Genomic DNA, 21,211 nt, shown 5'->3' with positions numbered 1-21,211 from the left:
TGGATCTCCGATCTACCCGCACCTGTTAGCCACACATGTCTGCTTATCAGATCAGCAGATGTGTGGGGAATAATGCGGGTTCGCCACGCAAGCCCATATTAAAGGGCCATACATGACCAATAACGTATAGTACATCATTGCTCGTGAAGGAGTTAAAGTGTCCTTATGTAATTTTGAAAGAAAATAATGTTAGCATCGTAGGATTTTTCTCAAGTAAGGTTTCCATATTCTTTTTGGAGATATAATTTTCAAGGTTTTTCCCCAAAAGGAGATGCAATTCATGTTGGAAGGAAGATATGGGGTTACATGATAGTACGTTGTGACATTTTTAGACATTGAGAAATTTGAAAGCTTGTTCCTCGTACATTTCTATAGGCCAGATACAGTGCCTTGAGAAAGTATTCGGCCTCCTTGAATTTTCAACCTTTTCCCACATTTCAGGCTTCAAACATAAAGATAAAAAATTTAATGTTATGGTGAAGAATCAACAACTAGTGGGACACAATTGTGAAGTTGAACGAAATGTATTGCTTATTTTAAACGTTTATAAATAATAATAAACTGAAAATTGAGGTGTGCAATATTATTCGTCCCCTTTAAGTTAATACTTTGTAGAGACACCTTTTGCTGCGATTACAGCACAAGTCGCTTGGGGTATGTGTCTATCAGTTTTGCACATCGAGAGACTGAAATTCTTGCCCATTCTTCCTTTGCAAACAGCTGGAGCTGAGTGAGGTTAGATGGAGAGTGTTTGTGAACAGCAGTTTTCAGTTTTTTCACAGATTCTCGATTGGATTCAGGTCTGGACTTTGACTTGGCCATTCTAACACCTGGATACGTTTATTTGTGAACAATTCCATTGTAGATTTTGCTTTATGTTTGGGATCATTGTCTTGTTGAAAGACAAATCTCCGTACTAGTCTCAGGTCTTTTGCAGACTCCAACAGATTTTCTTCAAGAATGGTCCTGTATTTGGCTCCATCCATCTTCCCATCAATTTTAACAATCTTCCCTGTCCCTGCTGAAGAAAAGCAGGAACAAACCATGATGCTGCCACCACCATGTTTGACAGTGGGGATGGTGTGTTTAGGGTGATGATCTGTGTTGCTTTTACGCCAAACCTACCGTTTGGCATTGTGCCGAAAAAAATCAGAAACAAGATAACCAGCACAATTTCTAAACTGTACTTTTTAATAACGCTAGAGATTTTTGGCAAAAAATTGCAATCTTTTGAGCTACCCCGCCACGTCACGGCAAATTTCTATGGGGCAGTCCTACTTTAAAATATTTTATTTAATGGGTGCCATGCAGCCTCACACATTTAAAAAAGCAGAACTGTTTGTCTGTTTAAAACAGCACTTGTTTCTCATTGTGCCCAAAAAGTTCGATTTTAATTTCATCTGACCAGAGCACCTTCTTCCACATGTTTGGTGTGTCTCCTAGGTGGCTTGTGGCAAACTTTAAACAACACCTTTTTTTAAACATATTTAATTTGATGCGTTGTCAACAAAAGTTACAGAAATTAAAACATTTTCAGTTAGCTTTTTAACAATTCTCATCCATTTTAAATCTTTTTTTCTGTCGCAGCACTAAACATGTTGACATTTTCAAGTTGTACATCAAAAACATTAATAAATTAACATAGAAATAACCATAACATAAGGGTTCCTTGTTTTACCTCTCTATTCTCAATCTCCCCAACGAGCCATCTAGCTCTCCCCAGCTATACCAGCCTGTATCTTTAAACGTTGCATTAAAGTAGAAATCTCTCTTTGAGAGTAGTTTTTTTCTATAAATGTTTTCCATTTTTTAAAAAACTAGACGTGCGTTTCTCTTTACTATCTTCTACTTCTAATTGATCCATCAGTATCAACAATTTCATCGTATCTAACACTTCTGAAATATCTGGTGCTTGCTTTGTAAGCCAGTGTCACAAAATACATTTTTTAACCGATAGTATTAAAGCGTGTACTACTTTTGGAATGAATAACTGCTCTTCCCTCTCTCTCGCCTCTCGACTTGTGGCATGGAATAAACAGAGAATCAGATCTTTTGGGATTTTGATTGTATCCTTCCAAAGTTTTGCTATTACCTGGCATTCTCATAGGCAATGTATCAGGTTTGCTTTGTGGAGGTGGCATTTGGGTCAGCTACTTAGATAGTGTGCTGGGAAGTTTGTGTACGGAAGGTCAAAGGCGTATATAGCGTTGTGCATTAGTTTGAATTTCATCTCTCGCCATTGTTCGTTAAGCACCACTTTTCTCACAGTTAACCATCCCTTGAGTATTTTTTTCTTGTAGACCCTCAACTTAAAATTTATTGTTCCAGTTTCCCCCCACTTCGTTGTCTTTACCTTGATCATATTGACTCCGTAGTTGGGCATAAAGTGTCGCCGATGAATCTGGTCCTTTCTTCCACCCAACAAGATATCAAATCCGCTTCTAATTTCCAGTGTCCCCCAGCATTTCATTATGGATGAGTAATGGCTCACCAGTTGTCTGTACTGAAAGTGTTGTTTGTTAGATAGCGAGTATAGTTCCAACATTTCTTGCCAGTTGAAGGCCCTTCCCTCTTCTAGATTTAGTAAATTTCCTAATTTTTTAATTCCCTTTTGTTTCCATTCTCCAAAAAGCTTGTTTTTTTGTCCCTGTTCAAAATTGATGTCTTCCCAGAGAGGCATGTGTTTTGAAAGATTAAATGGTAATCTATATACCGTAGTTTCCTTAGAGCTTTCCTCTAGTGTCAGCTAGTAGGATTTTATGTCCTCTTACAAAAATTGAAGCCGTTGCTTTCCTGTATTTCTGTAGCACCTTGACCTTGTCAGCAAAGACCAAAAAACATGCAATAGCAGGTCTAGGTCTTCAAGGGGCCTCATTCTGCTGTTGAGCTGGTGGACCGACTATGTGTGCCCTTTCAATATTTAATGGGGTTTTCAGTCCCAGGGCTGCTGTCAAATACTCTCCAAAGATCCCCATTAGTTGTGCCGGGGTAATGGACTCTGGGAGACCTATAATCCTCAGATTCTTTCTCCTGGACCTGTTTTCTAAGTTCTCTAATTTCTCCAGTAGTTGTTGACTTACTTTTGTAACTTTTGCAAGTTCTGATTTCAGGTGGTCCACCTCATTTTCTGTAGCATTGATTCTAGTTTCTGCAGTGTCCAGCCTTGCAGCCTATTGTGAGATGGATGCCTGCATTTTCTGGAGGGCTTCAGCCACTGTCTGCTCCAGCGATTTCTTTAATTCTGGGGCCAATTTACTTGCAACCTCTTCTGCTAGTGATTTGTAGTGCATTTGGCACTCAATCACATAAGGGGTACTTCTCACATAGCGAGATCGCTAGCGAGTCACGGTTTTTGTGACGCACCAGTGACCTCATTAGCGATTTCGCTGTGTGACACTAAGCAGCGATCTGGCCCCTGCTGTGAGATCGCTGCTCGTTACACACAGTGCTGGTTCATTTTTTAGTTGTTGCTCTCCCGCTGTGAAGCACACATCGCTGTGTGTGACAGCGAGAGAGCAACAATCTGAACGTGCAAGGAGCAGGGAGCCGGCGTCTGGCAGCCTGCGGTAAGCTGTAACCAAGGTAAATATCGGGTAACCAAGGGAAGCCCTTTCTTTGGTTACCCGATATTTACCTTAGTTACTAGCGTCCGCCGCTCTCACGCTGCCAGTGCCGGCTCCCTGCTCCCTGCACACGTAGCCGGAGTACACATCGGGTAATTAACCCGATGTGTACTCTGGCTAGGAGTGCAGGGAGCCAGCGCTAAGCGGTGTGCGCTGGTAACCAAGGTAAATATCGGGTAACAAGCGCTTGGTTACCCGATATTTACCTTAGTTACCAAGCGCAGCATCGCTTCCACGCATCGCTGCTGGCTGGGGACTGGTCGTTGGTGAGATCTGCCTGATTGACAGCTCACCAGCTACCATCTAGCGACGCAGCAGCGATCCTGACCAGGTCAGATCACTGGTGGGATCGCTGGAGCATCGCTAAAGTGTGACAGTACCCTTACACTGGTTGTCCTCAACTCTTTGTTTGCTGGGAGACTTTGAAGCTGCAGGAGCCTTATCTCTGCCTTTTAATCCTGCTGTGCTATCTCCGCCATCTTATGCCTGAGGCTTCTCTAGGCTCTGGGGGTTTGTGTGACCTTGGTCCCACGCTTCTGTATAAATCTCTCCATAACAGCTGGAGAGGTCACCAGAGGGTCTCACCTGCAAATGAGGAATATATTTGTTGGTTTTTCAGCGCGGGAGACACAGGGACCAGGGGCTGAATGCAGATCTCTGTTTACCTTCTGCTGACCATGCACGCGCCGGAACCGGAAGTCTCTAAACAACACTTTTTATGGATATCTTTGAGAAATGGCTTTCTCCTTGCTACTCTTCCATAAAGGCCAGATTTGTGCAGTGTACGACTGATTGTTGTCCTATGGACAGACTCTCCTACTTCAGCTGTAGATCTCTGCAGTTCTTCCAGAGTGATCATGGGCCTCTTGGCTGCATCTCTGATCAGTATTCTCCTTGTTTGAGATGAAAGTTTGGATGGACGGCCGGGTCGTGGTACATTTGAAGTGGGATGACACTCCTTCAATTTCATTATGATCGCTTGTGTACCGCCCCACGGCCTCGGCTGCGACCATCGAGCCGCTCGGATCCGTGCTCGTTCTGTGGGTGGTGGCTCGAGCCTTCCACGGACCCGGGGTCACTTCACTCAGTAGAAGGGGGAGGCTGGCGCTGCACGCTGGGGGCGCGGGATTTTTCAGGTGATTGCTCGTGACGTGCAGGGTTGCAGTGTAGTACTCACAATTGATGCACACAGAGTCAATGGTAAACCAGACGTGGTGGAAGACGGGTGGCCCGCAGCCGGCTGCACTTCACTTGGCGGGTTGGCAGAGTCCCCCTTTCACCTGCACCTAAACGTAAGTGGACCACGGTGCCTAAGCACAGGTGGTCCGCTTCCCAGCGGGTTTGCCGAAGGAGCTCCTTTGCCCGCAGGCGCTGGCCCTTGGATCTCTGGCCTCTGGCGGTGGCTACTATCCAATAACGTTGGGCTGTTGCCTTCAATCGGGACTTTGGTGGGAAAGAACCCCAGGAGGTCCAGATCCTCAATCAGTAAATTTGACTAAAGGTGGCCTACGGCCTAGTCTGGGTCTGAGTACCCTTCCTGGTGCTCCGGTAGACTGTTGGCTCCCCGGTTCGGGTCCGGCTGGCTCCAACCCTGTCCCGGTCCCTACGGTTCCACCGGTCGTGTTCCCGGTCTCCTGCAGGCGCCCCCTGCCGTCTGCCTGCCTGTTTCAAGGGCCCTGGGCTCCGACCCAGGCCCAACACAGAGCTGTACTGCACTCCTCCACTACCAACTAACTGAACTGCTGCTGTTTTCCTGCCTCAGGCCAGCAGACTCCTCCGTGGGCGTGTCTTTCCGCCTGACTCCGCCAACCTGGTGTGCCTGTCTAACACTGAGGGAGGCAATCAGGGCTTTGTGTGACTGGTGGTACCTGCCTAGTGTAGTGGGGGTGTAGGTGGTGTTGTGACCTGTGACCCCTGGGGTGTCCAGGGAGTCACATTTGCACAGTGCTTCTTGGGATGTTCAAAGTTGTGGAAATCTTTTTGTAACCAATTCCGGCTTTAAAGTTCTCCACAACAGTATCACGGACCTGCCTGTTGTGTTCCTTGGTCTTCATGATGCTCTCTGTGCCTTAAACAGAACACTGAGACTATCACAGAGCAGGTGCATTTATAAGGAGACTTGATTATACACAGGTGGATTATATTTATGATCATCAATCATTTAGGACAACATGGATCATTCAGAGATCCTCAATTAACTTCTGGAGTGAGTTTGCTGCACTGAAAGTAAAGGGCCGAATAATATTGCACGCCCCATGTTTCAGTTTATTCTTTTTTACAAAAGTTTAAAATAAGCAATAAATCAACTTCACAATTGTGTCCCACTTGTTGATTCATAACATTCAAAACATTAAAATTTTTATCTTTATGTTTGAAGCCTGAAATATGGGAAAAGGCTGCAAAAATTTAAGGGGGCCGAATACTTTCACAAGGCACTGTAACAATTTTCCCCCATTTGTCAGCGGTTAAAAAAAAAACAAAAAAACCCCGAGAGTATAGGCTTAAATTGCTATCTCAGGCCTTACAAAGGAGAAATAGATAGATTTTTAGAAAAATTAGCGAACAGTTAAATCTTTGTTAGTTAGAAATTGCAGTAATAAGAGTATTGTATCTAGGACAGGGGCCTCAAACTCGGCTGGGTGTATGGGCCACACATAGAAAAACAATTATTTGGGGGGCCGCATTCTTTGCAGGGCCAAGTGACATTTTAGTGATTCCATGTATTTTCTTCTACACACCTTTGGATCACTTTTTGTGAACATTTTTTGCTTGTTTATTAAAACAAACCTGCACTTTTTTGTTACGTTCATATGTAAAAAAGCATTTTTAATGGTAAAAACATTTTTTATTTCTTTCTTGTGCCCAGTAGTAATGTACACATCCTTGTGCCCAGTAGCATTGTGCCCATCCTTGTAGTATTGTGCCCATCCTGGTAGCATTATGCCCATTCTTGTAGCATTGTGCCCAAGTAATAATGTCTCCAGTCCTCAACCTAGTTCCCTATTATGCCGTTCTTGACATACACAAAAAAAAAGATTCTTCCCACCTTTCCCTCTGTTTTCCATTAACTGCTTGTTGTGGCCTGCAGACCCGTAGACCCCGTGACGATCGCGTTACTATGTAGGGGTTCCGGCGCCGGCAGGGCTTTACTACAGTTGATTAATTTGCGGCTCAGCACGCACTTAGGAGCTCTCTGCTCTCTACCATTTATAGGCAAGCAGGTGACTTCTTACAGCGATGTTACCTGCTTGACATTGGTATAGTGTAGAGCAGTGGCGTAACTAGAGTTCGATGGGACCCGATTCAAAATTAGAACCGGGGTCCCCCCTTGGGGTACAGGATGATTATACTGACACTTGGCTCTTTCCCTCAGCACCCAACTTTCCCATGCTCAGATATCCCTTTTTCCCTTCAGTACCCAGCTTTTCATGTTCTGATATCTATTTTGTCCTCAGCACCCTGATTTTCAATGCTCTGCTATATAACTTTCCCTCAGCACCCAGCTTGCCCTTGATATCAGAGCATGGGAAAGCTGGGTGGAGAGGGAAAGATGTATAGCAGAGCATGGGTGGGTGAACCAGCACTCAGCATCAGCTGGACGCTGAGGACAAGATAGATATCTGAATATATGAAATCTGGGTTCTGAGGGATATCAGAGCATGGGAAAGCTAGGTGCTGAGGGAAAAATGTATAGCAGAGCATGGGAAAGCTGGGGCTGAGGGAAAGAGCCTATTTCCCTCAGCACCCAGCTTTCCCATCCCATGCTTGTATCTTTGTCCCCCATCCTGGTATATAGCCCTATCCATCTTTTTTTTTTGTACATTATATTGTGCTATAAATAACATTAAAGATTTATTCATGTTGCATCTAAAAATGGTAGTTTTTTTTTTTTTTTTTTTAATGGTACACGCGTTTTGGTATTTTAAGAGGTATTTTTTGGCCCTTTTAGTATTAATTCTGTTTTATTAGTATCTGAATTTTAAAAATGCCACACGTACACGTTTACACAAATAAACAAACAATACCAATATACACGAGAAGTCTCGTGCCATAATTAGCATATGGAAAAAGCCATATACAGAATACGAATGGAACAACAAAGGAAGAAATCTGTACAAAGACTTTGTAGTTGAAAATAGATACAAATTTTATTAAATAGAGAATACAAAAGACAAAGGTTATTTTGATTAAAACTTGTAGAGACAGGTGATGATAACCACCAAATGGTACCCACATACCAACATGGCACATATTACATATTTGAAGCAGTCAGAGAGCCAAAAGAGGCCAAAATGATGGATGGTAAAAAATGATCAATCAGCATTGATGCAAACAAACTGCTGCAGAAACCCTGTGCTAAAATTGTAATATAATTCCATCAAAAAATCTTGCAAATGCAAGTATAACTAATGGCGCAGGGCATCAACCCACACTGTGCTGACCAACTACGATGTGCCCACCGCATCATGCAAGGTAAATACGTGTGTGACGTTTAGTCAGCCTATGGGAACCCTGAGCCTGAACACCAAGGCTATCAGATAAAACAGTGGAGGTACCACTCAGAGGGCAGAGTCGTACGTGCAAAACACAGAGGCAGCCATGTGATCAATCAGTATAACTGCAAAAAATCACTGACTGCTGAAGATATCCTGTGCCAACATTGTAATATAATCCCAACAGAAAACTATGCAAGTACAAGTATAGCTAATGGCACAGGGTATCAAAACACAATGCAATATCGCACCTGAGGTATGGTATGAGGGTAAGGAACCCCGACCTATAGGTTTCGTAATCCTTCTTCCGGGGGTCAAGGATTACGGAAGAAGGATACAAGGATTACGGAAGAAGGATTACGAAACCTATAGGTCGGGGTTCCTTACCCTCATACCATACCTCAGGTACGAGGGTATGGTATGAGGGCAGTGGGGCTAGAATCATTCAAGGAGCTCCAGTACTCACTTCAGGTCGAATTGTGTTCCTTTGGAGCCTCCTGCTACAAACAAGGGATACAAACTCCGCAGAAGTCTCTCATATTTCTGCAGCACTCCCTACACAGGCGATATACTTCACAGCATCTTCCTGCCAGTGGGTGGGGCTTACTCCCGGTGGGCGTGGCTTACTCCTGTGAAACTCCAGAGCAGTGAGTGCGGGGATGGTTGTGCTCTCAGCATTTCTCCCTTCTTCTGATGGATGGAACATGCAGCATATGCGCTGTCTGCTGGAGGAGAGACTGTCAGGGGCCCAGTGCGGAATCCATCGCCAGCAGATGCTCAAAGACAGCGACCGGGTGATCACTGTGACCAAAATCCTGCCCACCTCTCAGCACCAGCTTCAGTGGAAAGAGTTGGGCGGGATTATGGGCGTGGAGAGGAGGGAATAAGCAATTGCTTAAATAGCCAGGACATGTGTTACCTCACACGGTCACTGCTGCAAACTATTTCAGCTGGATCTGCGCACTTGGGCGCATAGTAAGCTGAAACAAGTGCTGAGTTTCTCGGGCCCCCTGGCTGGTTGCAGTGGTGACCCCTACACCGCGATTGTTCAGCCCCTGGTGCAGAGAGCTCCTAGCGCGTGCTGTGCCAGAAATGCATCAACTGCAGTTAAGCCCTGGCGGCGCCGGCCCCCAGCATAGTAACGCAATCATCACGGAGTCTGCGGGCACTCGGGCCACAAAATGCAGCCTCAGGGGCCCCATGCGGCCCACGGGCCACGTGTTTATGACCTCTGATCTAGGATATTTAATGCCATAATGAGGGAACAGGTTGGGCGACCTCTGCTCCAGCAAAAAGGAAATGGAGGAAGAAGAAATGAAGAACATTAGTTTAGATACTCAGACTTTATTGGAAAAATGTTTTGGGTGTCAGGTTATTGGGACAATTTAGTAAATATTTACAATCAAAGTCCCCATAGAACCTATAATATTTGTATTGGGGAACAGTAAAGGGAGTCAGTTCCCAATGATGATGAAAAAACTACTAAACTTAATGGAAAGTGATTTTATAAACTCGATCACAGCAGATGTTCCCATAAAGAAGGAATGGATCGTAGATGGAAATAGTAATTTGTAATATGAACATGTTTATTATTGTAGTATAGAGAAGTTACAGACATTGTTCAGACATGGAGATTGTGCGCTGAAAGTGACTGTAATGAATGGCAGATCGCTGAGATTGGGAGTTAGGAAGAGGAGGGAGGAGGAATGTTGGGTATTTTTGGGGGAGGGTGCAATACTCATGTCCATATAGTGAATATAAAACAATGTGAAATGATAAATGCACATAGAATATTGTTTTTTATTTGATTTTTAGAAAACAGATGTCTATTAGTAACTGCATATATTATAATTATAATTCTAATGTAACTTCTAATGTGCTTTACATTTCTTGTTTACTTACTTGCCTTTACTTTGACTGTCTCTTTTGTGTTGCCTTTTTAAGTTTGTAAAATATATGATTTCTTCCTATGTGAACTTTTCTTAATGGTCAACTAATGATAATTTTCAAGTAAAACATTTCTCACCTTTTAGGTATGATAATGGCTTCTACCCTTGTGAGTCTTGTTTAAAATGATGCTATTTGTATGTAAAATATTTCCCTCATTCTGATCATGAAAAGGGTTTCTCCCCTGTGTGAATTTTTTTGTGTCTAGCAAGACATGATTGAGTTACAAAACATTTCCCACATTCTGAACATGAAAAGGGTTTCTCCCCTGTGTGAATTCTTTGATGTGTAATAAGACTTGATTTACTTGTAAAACATTTCCCACATTCTGAACATCAAAAGGGTTTCTCCCCTGTGTGAATTCTTTTGTGTGTTGAAAGACCTGATTGAGCTGCAAAACATTTCCCACATTCTGAACATGACAAGGGTTTCTCCCCTGTGTGAATTCTTTTGTGTCTAGCAAGACCTGATTGAGCTGCAAAACATTTCCCACATTCTGAACATGAAAAGGGTTTCTCCCCCGTGTGAAATATTTTGTGTTTAGCAAGACTTGATCTTTTTGCAAAACATTTCCCACATTCTAAACATGAAAATGGTTTCACTCCTGTGTGAGTTCTCTGATGTATAACAAGACTTGATTTACGGTACCTGCAAAATATTTTCCGCATTCTGAACATGAAAAGGGTTTTTCCCCTGTGTGACTTCTTATGTGTATAGCAAGAAATGAATGAGTTGCAAAACGTTTCCCACATTCTGAACATGGAAAAGGCTTCTCTCCTGTGTGAGTTCTCTGATGTATAACCAGAGATGATTTACCTGCAAAACATTTCCCACATTCTGAACATGAAAAGGGTTTCTCCCCTGTGTGAATTCTTTTGTGTGTAGCAAGAGTTGATTTACCTCCAAAACATTTCCCACATTCTGAACATGAAGAGGGTTTCTCCCCTGTGTGAATTCTTTTGTGTGTAGCAAGAGTTGATTTACCTGCAAAACATTTACCACATTCTGAACATGAAAAAGGTTTCTCCCCTGTGTGAATTATTTTGTGTGTAGCAAGAGTTGATTTACCTGCAAAACATTTTCCACATTCTGAACATGAAAATGGTTTCTCCCCTGTGTGAATTCTTTTGTGTGTAGAAAGACCTGATTGAGCTGCAAAACATTTCCCACATTCTGAACATGAAAAAGGCTTCTCCCCTGTGTGAGTTGTCTGGTGTGTAAGAAGATTTGATTTTCGGTTAAAACATTTCCCACATTCTGAACATGGAAAAGGTTTCTCCCCTGTGTGAGTTCTTTGGTGTCTAACAAGATATTATTTATCGTTAAAACATTTCCCACATTCTGAACATGAAAAAGGCTTCTCTCCTGTGTGAGTTCTCTCATGTGTAACAAGACTTGATTGATCTACAAAATAGTTCCCACATTCTGAACATGAAAAGCGTTTCTCCCCTGTGTGAATAGTTTTGTGTTTAGAAAGTCTTGATTTATCTGCAAAACATTTTCCACATTCTGAACATGAAAACGGCTTCTCCCCTGTGTGAGTTCTTTGGTGTCTAACAAGATATGATTTATCGTTAAAACATTTTCCACATTCTGAACAGGAATATGGCTTCTTCCCCGTGTGAGTTCTCTGATGTTTAGTAAGATGTGATTTTTGGTTAAAACATCCACATTTTGAACATGAAAAATATTGCTCCCCTGATTGAGTTCTCTGGTAAATAACAGACTCTGAAAAAACCTTTTGCTCTTTTGTGTGAGATTTTGTGTGGATTTTTCGATATTCAGAAGTTGAAAATGTCTTCATTATTGTAAGGGCACTTCGATTTTGAATTGCTCTTTTGTGACATTTATTTTTCTTAATAGTCTGTGATGATTCAGAAGGTAAGACTTGTTTAAAAGAATCAGATGATAGATCTTTGCTGTGAAGGGATGATGGTAAATCTGGAAAAGTGGCATTCACTTCATCTATATCTTGTGTGATATCAAGGTCATCTGATTTCAGAACTGAAGATGTCGTCAGTTGTGTCTCTGATGTCTTGGTACTGTTATCTGTCAAGAATAAAAAATATTTTTAATAATGTATACAAAAGTAAAGATATAATTTAATAGCTTGTAACGCTGTTACAGGCATCCCCGCACTGTCCTGCACCCTTTTCCTGATGCAGGTCTCCTGGGAGTGCGCTTAGCTCACGGTCATATATTCTTAAAAGGCCATCATGTACCTAACCCGAAAGTTCCTCACAACCTATGGTTGAGAGGCAATAGGTATTTATGGCAACCTCCTCATATGGCTTCACTGTCCAAGGTTCCTGACGCCATCCCAAGACATGCACACACCACTGATGTCTCCTGGGAATGGCTTTTGGGCGCACGTGCACCTAATTTTAAAGGGTCAGCGTGCCCTAATCCAGAAGTGCTTCTCAACCTATGGGTGAGAGGCACTAGGAATTTAAGGCCTCTGCCTGGGCAACGTGGACTATCCTTAGAGACGTGTTGCTAATTGTCAGGTCCCGTTCCATTTGCTGAGTCTTATGATGTGTGCTAACACGTTTATATTCTAGTATCTGCTGTGCTTACTGTACCTGCTGCATTTATCTATACCAGCTGTGCTTATCATACTTGCTGCATCAGCTGTATCCGCTGCAACTTCTTACACCAGCCATTCGGTCTGCACCCGAACACATCAGTGACTGTCAGTATCCAATCCCCATCTCCTGGGGTCAGCGGTCACAGTAAAGGGACTCCCTGGAGTAGCACTTGGCGGCTACCTTTCGGTACTAGCCTATCTTCACCATCAGAAGCTCTAGAGAAGTCAAGGTAGTCACTTAATTTTGCTCCGCCTGGTTGAGCCAGTGCTGAATCCCAGTGGACCCACTCCCACTCGCGAGTATAAGTTTGCCCAGATCATGGATCCCGCTCGCTCCAGAACTCCTGAGCTTGCCGGTATGCAGCAAAAGGTCATTTGTCAATGGGAATAACAAGACCGGATGTTGACCTACTTGCAGTCAGTAGCCACCCGCTTGCAAGCCTTGATACCAACATCTCCACCCGATCTTTTCCTGGATATAGTTGCCACCCTAGCAGCATATCCAGCTCCAAGCTTTGGTCCTCATCTGTCTGTTCCTCTGCGATTTGATGGCAACCAGAAGCAATGCAGTGATTGATAAATCAGTGCTCCATGCACTTTGAACTTTTGCCTTATGAGTTAATTTCGGACAGGGTCAAAGTGGATTTTATGATGTCATGTGGAAGGTTGAACTAGATGGACCTAGGTCTTTTTTCAACCTATGTAACTATGTGAGTCTCTTACTTAGATCAATCCATGATGGGAGAGAAGTGATCTTGTTGTCTTGGACCCGCAAGCCTTCTGAGGGGTGTTACACAAGGTATTCAATAAACTGGGTTGAGTTTCTGCAGCAACTTCGCTCTTTAGACTTTGCCTAGGAATTTTCACCATAGACCACTATGCCATCCATTTCCACACCTTGTTCTCCAATCTAGGCTGGAATAATTAGGCGCTGCTGTCTGGGTCTGTCCAGAAAAATCAAGGATGACCTGGCTGGCTGTGATGTGCTTTCAATCCTTGATGACCTGATATCTCTGGCTATCCTCATGAATCTCAGGTCCCAAGAACGCGCCACAGAGGTGAACCATGAGAGAAAATTGTTACGCCTGGCTCCTACCTTCCAGAGACTTATAATGCTGTGAGCCGCGGTTCCCCCTGAGTGCATGGAGGTAGATCGTGTGAATCTGGCAAAGCCTCGTCTGGTGGACCGTCGCACCACAGAGGGAGGCTTTTACTGTGGAGATCTTACTCACCTGATCCAAGTATATTGTCCTTAGGAGAGGCTATCCTAGGTTTAAGCACATTCTCTCTGTCCTTATGCATATCCATGTCCATCTCTTTTGGCAGCACCTGATCCATTGAGTCGGCCTATCTGGACTCCGGTTCCGCTCGGAGTTTCATACAACAGGGTAGCAGATTCCCATCCAACCACTTAAAGCTCCCATAGCAGTGTTGTCAGTGGATAAAAAACCTTTGTCCAAGGCTAACCTGTTAGTCACCTAAAAAGGATGAATATAAGCTATACCGGGCCACAGGCAGAGGTCTCAACCAAATAACGATCAAGAATATGTATCCACTTATACCAGAATTGTTCGACCGTCTCTGAGGTTCCAAGCTCTTCTCCAAGCTCGACCTCTATGGTGATACTACCTTATCTGTGTATGGTCAAGTGACAAATGGAAGACTGCCTGTAACCACTTCATGACCCTTAATGTACCTATACGTCATACAAGTCGGTCTGTTCCCGACCAGTGACTTATAGGTATGCCATGGTGATGGCAGGGCCTCCGGAGCTGTGCCCCCAAGATCGCTGCTGGGTCTCCGGCTGAGGTTAGAGCCAGTTAGCTAGTTAGGCTCATAGAGCTAGGGACCCCAATATAGAGATATACCTTGACAAGGTTTTGGGGCTCAGTTACATTGATCAATGCGATTGCTAAATATCTCCTTTTTCCTAATATTCATGGCAGGTATGCATTTCATTATTCACACTTTCAAGTTAGCAAATGGCATTTTTCACTGGATGCTTCAATGTTTTTCGGTATGCTTATAGCATTATACTATTATCTAACTTTGATGTGCAGCCTTATCCTTATGTACGAGGTTAGAGCCAGGACTTAGCTCTCACTGCTTCTAAAAGCTCACAGTACAGCGCGGCTCATATTTATCCTATGCTCTACGCTGAGCACTTACACTGGGCATTACAGGTAAGGGTATGTGCCCACAATCAGAAAGAGCAGCGTTTTGGACACAGTGTGTTTTTGCTGCATCCAAAACACTGCATTATACAGTACAAATACAGTGAATAGGATTTAGAGAAATTGCATGCCCTCAGTGTTTCTTTTCTCTGCAGCGTAAACTAACATGCGGAGCAACTTCCCTATCTGCAACATGTCAATTTATGCTTGCAAAAACTAGAGATGGGAAAACTCGTAGATAACCAGGACCAGCAGGTCCCTGATAAATTTTAAAAAAATCCAAATCCGGAAATTCAAAATGTTGGTAGAAGTGATAGGGTGGTAAGAGTGCACGTGGTGTACTCACTGAAGATCTGTCATGGCGGCAAGCTGCTACCAGGTCACACATTCCCTTCCAGAGTCAACAGTTAACCTTAATTGAATATTCGCTGCATTCCTTGCCTACCAATGCGTGTAATTGGTTGCAGTCAGATGCAACCCACCCAGAGTGTCAGCATGTTAGCTGACTGCAACAAATCACAGGTCCCAGGACGAATGGTGGGTGGGGAAAGCAGTGCAAATGTCTGCGGGTCAGTATCGTGGTATAAAAATAAATGAAAAAATAAAACAATTGGGGTAGGGTCCTCCCACATTATGCCAGTACAGATAAAGCCCACGACTACAGGCTGCAGCCCCAGCTGTCGGGCTTTATCTTGGCTGTGTATCAAAATAATGCTGGAGTCACACTTGCGAGGGACTCTCACGAGTCTCGCATCGCATCACCTGGCACGGCTGTACACTCTGAGACACGAGCGTCTCAGCTACATAGAAATACATGCAGCCGACCCGCTCCTGTCAGAAGAGTGTGCGGCCATGCTGGGTGATGCAATGCGAGACTCATGAGAGTTCCTCGCAAGTGTGTCTCTGGCCTAAGAAGAACCGTATGCAGCTTTTTTTTTTTTTAATATATTGTTTAAATAAATAAATTAATTCATTAATAAAAAAAACTGGTGTGCAGTCCCCCCCTATTTTCATTCTCAGCCAAGATAAAACCCGACATCTGGGGCTAGTATTCTCAGGCTAGGGAGGTCCAGCCTAAAAATATCAGCCTCCAGCCACCCGGAATTGTCGCATCCATTAGATGCGACAATCCCGGGGCTTTACCCAGCTCTTCCCAATTGCCCTGGTGCGGTGGCAATCGGGGTAATAAGAATTTAATGGCAGCCCATAGCAGCCAATAAATCCTGGATTAGTATTGGTAGTGTCTATGACACACCCATCACTAATCTGTAAGTGAAAATAAATAAAAACAAAAACCGAAAAAATCCTTTATTTGGAATAAAATACAAAAAAAGCACCTTCTTTCACCACTTTATTAACCTCAACAAACCCCTGCAGGTCCGATGTAATCCACATGAGATTCCACGGCGATTCAGCTCTGCTACATCTGAACCTCACAGGGAGCAATCATGGAACATAACTGCTCGCTGTGAGCTCCAGAGAATGAATGAGTCGGAGCGATCACTGATCAGTGATGACGATGTCACTCAGGTTAGTTGCAGTCACAGGTAACCTGGCCTCAGAGGACCACTGATGACCTGATTAAATTCTGATAACTCACCTGCATCTCCTGGCACAAAAACAGCGTTTTTTGCCAAGAGATGCAGATTTGGTGCTAAACTTGTTACACCACATTCCTGCACCCAATCTACACCTCCTGGCAAAAAAACCCGCATCACTATCGCATCATACCTCATGTGGTTTTGATGCGTTTTTTTTTGCCAGAAGGTTTAGATTGGGTGCATGAATATAGTGTCAAAATTTCATCAAACAATTTGCATCTCTTGGCCCGTTTTTTCTTCCAGGAGGTGCAAATTTGGTGCTGAAATCTGGTGGAGACATTTCAGCATCATATTTACACTTGGCAGAAAACTGCATCAAAACCAGGGCAAAAAATGCGTAAAAAACCCCCATTTTTTTGCCATGAGGTGTAGATTAGGTGCAGGTATATGGTGTAAAAAATGTCATCGCCAAATTTGCATTTCTTGGCCCAAAAATGCAAAAACTATTTTTTTTTCTGACAAGAGATGCAAATTTGGTGCTGAAATCTGGTGCAGACCATTTAAGCACCAAATGTGCACCTCCTGGCATAAACACCCCTGCAGGTCTGACGAAATCCACACGAGATCCCACGGCGATTCCAGCTCTGCTACATCTCAGTCACAGAGTGCGGCCATAGAGCATGACTGCCCACTGTAAGTGAGGCAGACGCTGTCACACAGACTGGGGGCACATCTGACTGCAACCAATCACAGACACCAGGCTGGACGGTGGGCAGGGAAAGCAGTGCATATGTAGGAGCAATGATGCATACGGCAGTGACGGAGCCTCAGTAAGTAAGAAGCGCTTGCTTCAGTCTTATTTTCTTTATTTTTCTTTTTTTAATTTCTCAAGTGCCGAATCCGGATCAAACAGCCAGAATCCCTGGCCAGGGTCTGTCACCCAGGCACCTTTGAAACCAAGCAGATCCAGACTTTTACAGTCTGGGTCCGCCCATCCCCAGCGGAGATGCAAGTGTTCTCTGTGGAGAAACAGGAAAAGTCCCACAGCTCCTCAAACACTGATAGTGGGCATGGGCAGCTGTGGTCTCCTGCGGAGAACACTTGCGTTGCCACAGGAGAAGACACGCTGCATAAAAGACACAGCGTGATTGGATTGTGCCCACATACCCTAAATCGCTGAAAAATGTGATTCAAAAAAATTCCCAAAGGAAAATTCCTGTAGTGAGGCAGAGGGAATCACTTTGACTTCACGTCTGGCTTGTGGTCCAGCCATGTCCATATTTTTATGCATGCACAAACGTGTAGTCATCAACAGTTTTGTCCACCTTTGAAAAGACTGACACCACTGAACAGAAGCAAAACAGAGCCCGGAGTAAAGGCCGCTTTATACGCTACACTATATCTTATGATGTGTCAGTGGGGTCACGTTGTAAGTGACGCACATCCGGCATCGTAAGGTACATTGTAGCATGTAACAGCTACGTGCGATTGCGATTGAACGGTAAAACGTTCATCGCACGCACGTCGTTCAATTTCTAAATATTGAACGTCAGGTTGTTCATCGTACCCGGGGTAGCACACATCGCAGTGTGTGACACCCCGGAAACGATGAACAGATCTTACCTGCGTCCAGCGGCTCCCGGCTGGCAATGCGGAAGGAAGGAGGTGGGCGGGATGTTTACGTCACGCTAAACTCCGCCCCTCCGCTTCTATTGGCCGGCTGCCGAGTGATGTCGATGTTACGCCGAACGTCCCTCCCACTCCAGGAAGTGGACGTTCGCCGCCCACATCAAGGTCGTATGGACCGGTAAGTACGTGTGTCGGGAAAAAATCGTATGTGCGACACGTTCAACAAATTGAACGTGCCGCACATACGATGGGGGCGGTTACGATCGCATACGATATCATATGCTGGATCGTATGGTGTAAAGCAGGCTTAACTCTGCTGCCTCATAAGCGAATGGATCCATGGCGGGTGTCATCTGAATCACATATTTCAGAGATTTAAATGGAAACCCCGATGTAAGTGCTCAGCATGGACCACAAAATAAATGTGATCTGATCCAAAATGTTCTGTTCCAAAATTACTACCAAATAGTATTCTATTCAACACACAAAAACACAAGCCCCCACTCAGGTCCATCATCGATTAATGGAAATATAGGGGGCTTCCACATTACTGGTAGCACAAAGGCTCTCAAAAAACTATATGACTTCCCCCCTCAACAAAGAAATCTAGCAAAATCTACGCTTCCAAATCTAAATGTCCCCCTCTGTTCTGAGCCCCACAATGTGCCTAAATCACAGTTACTGTAGCATCCATATGTTTGGCACTGTTGTAATGAGGAGAGCCCGACTAAATGCATGGGGTGCAGGTTTCCAGAAGCATGAGCTGGGCACAATGTATGGGCACTACAATGTACTGGGCTCAACAAGGACTTCTTTGCAATTTTTAATTCTGCAATATTCACTGCATTTGACACCATGGGTGTTTTCCAGAAACTAAATCGTCACTACACCAATAGATGAATTTTCAGAGGGGTGTAATTTCCAAAATTTAGTCCTTTAAGGTGATTTCTTCTGTTCTGGCACCTAGGGGCTCTGCAAATGGAGTTCACAAACTATTGTAGTAAAATGTATGTGGCAAAAATCAAATGGTGCTCCTTCTCTCCCGAGTCCTATAGTGCAGCCAAATCGTACTGTAAAGTTACATAAGGTGTATTGCCACGTTTAGGAAAAATTGTGTAACACATTATTCCCCTTGTGAAACTTGGAATTCTGTGGTTAAAACATTTTAGTGGTAAAAATTTTGTTATATTAGTAAGTGGTGAAGTAAAAATAATAAAATTTTGTGACACACCTGTAGTGTTAATATGCTGTTCTGATACTTCAGGGGCTTTGCCATTGTCACATGGCACTCGCAAACCATTCTAACTAAATCTACATTCCAATATGGTGCTCGTTCCCTTCTTCACTGGCATACTCAGGAGAAATTGCACAATAAATTGTATGGTTCATTATCTCCTGTAACCCTAGTGAATTTGAAAAATTTGGGTTAACGCAAACATTTTTCAGGTTAAAAGTGTATTTTTTCATTTTCACGGCTCAACGTTATAAAATTCTGTGAAGCACCTGGGGGTTCCAGGTGCTCACCAACAATCTAGATAACTTCATTGAGGGGTCACTTGTGGGGGAGCTCCACTGTTTAGGCATATCATGGGCTCCCCAAACGCAACATGGTGTCCGCTGATGATTCCAGATAAGTTTGCAGTCAAATGGCACTCCTTCCCTTCCGAGCCCTGACGTGTGCCTAAAAAGTTGATTTCCAACACAGATGAGGTATCAGCGCTCGCAGGACAAATTGTACAATAAATTGTATGGTGCATTTTTTTTCTGATACTCTTGTGAAGAAAAAGAAAAAAAAAAGGGTATCAAAAAAGGGTATCTGAAGCACCTGGTGTTCTAGGTGCTCATCAACCATCTAGATAAATTCCTTGAGGGACTTGTTTCCAAAATGGGGTCACTTCTGGGGGACCGCCATTGTTTAGGCACCTTAGGTGCTCTCCAAACACGACATGGCGTCCGCTAACAATTACAACTATTTTAGCATTCAAAAATTGAAATGGCACGTCTTTCCTTCCGAGCCCTGCTGTGCGCCCAAACAGTAGATTTCCGCCACATGTGAGGTATCGGCATACTCAGGAGAAATTACACAACAAATAATATAGTGCATTTTCTCTTATTACCCTTGTGAAAATGCAAAAGATTGGCTAAAGTAAAATTTTGTGGAAAAAAGTATAATTCAAATTTTTTCCTTCCAAATTGATTTAACCCGTAACGCACCTAAAGAGTTTATAAACTTTTTGGATGTGGTTTTGAGCAGTGTGAGGGGTGCAGTTTTTAGAATGATGTCACTTTTGGGTATTACCTGTCACTAAGCCTCTCAAACTCACTTCAATTGTGATAGTCCCTGAAAAAAAAAAATGGTTTTGGAAATTTTGTTGGAAAAATAAGAAATTGTTGACAAACTTTGAACTCTTCTAACTTCCTAACAAAAAAAAATATGTTTCAAAAATTGAGCTGATGTAAAAGTAGACATGTGGGAAATGTTATTTAGTAACTATCTAGTGTGACATATGTCTTGGATTTAAGGGCATAAAAATTTAACGTTAACGTTATTGTGTAGCCCTATGTGATTATATCCTAATATGAATAAACTAGCAGTATTTTAAGCTTATTTCATAAATTGTATTTTTTCAAAAGCACATAATAAAAATGTAAATGAGATAAATGAAAAAAAAAACATTGATCAAACTTAGAGAACACTTTCAGATACCTGCAAGATATTGGTGTTAATCTGGCACCTGGTGCTAATTTCCTAATTATCTTCCAATGCTATTTAACTAGCAGCCTAACTTTCCAGTTTGCACTGACTGCAAAAATGGTGTGCTGTTCCAAAGTGACTGAAACCCTCCAGCAGCAGGTTGTCCAGATGAAGGCAAAAGGAGTGACCTTATCAGCCATAGCAAGAGAAGCTGGGCGTTCCAACTCTCTGATTTTGAGAATATTGCATGTTTACAACATCACAAACTATTTCAAGTCCCCCAAAAAGGCTGGTCGCCCTGGAAAAAAAAATACAAGAGAGGACAGGATAATGTGGAGAATCTCCATGGGTAATTGTTTCAACACTGCAGCTGGAATTGCTTGCCAGTTCAGCACTGAACAGGGTAAGGATCTGTCTCGTCATACAGTGTCACAACATTTAATAGCATTTGGACTGAAAACCCACTCTGCAGTGACCAAAACTCTCATTAGCAGAAATAATCAAAAGGAGCATGTTGTGTTG

At 43.3% G+C, this 21,211-nt stretch overlaps 1 pseudogene; it reads right to left on the bottom strand.

Moving 5' to 3' along the window:
- The window catches only part of LOC142312970 (uncharacterized), a 187,202-nt pseudogene that overhangs the window by 97,548 nt on the left and 68,443 nt on the right, over positions 1-21,211 (bottom strand).

Source organism: Anomaloglossus baeobatrachus, chromosome 5, assembly GCF_048569485.1.
Source record: "Anomaloglossus baeobatrachus isolate aAnoBae1 chromosome 5, aAnoBae1.hap1, whole genome shotgun sequence".
Classification (NCBI taxonomy): Eukaryota; Metazoa; Chordata; class Amphibia; order Anura; family Aromobatidae; genus Anomaloglossus; species Anomaloglossus baeobatrachus.
The sequence above is the reverse complement of the archived record's forward strand: the minus strand, read 5'-3'. Positions and strand labels throughout refer to the sequence as shown.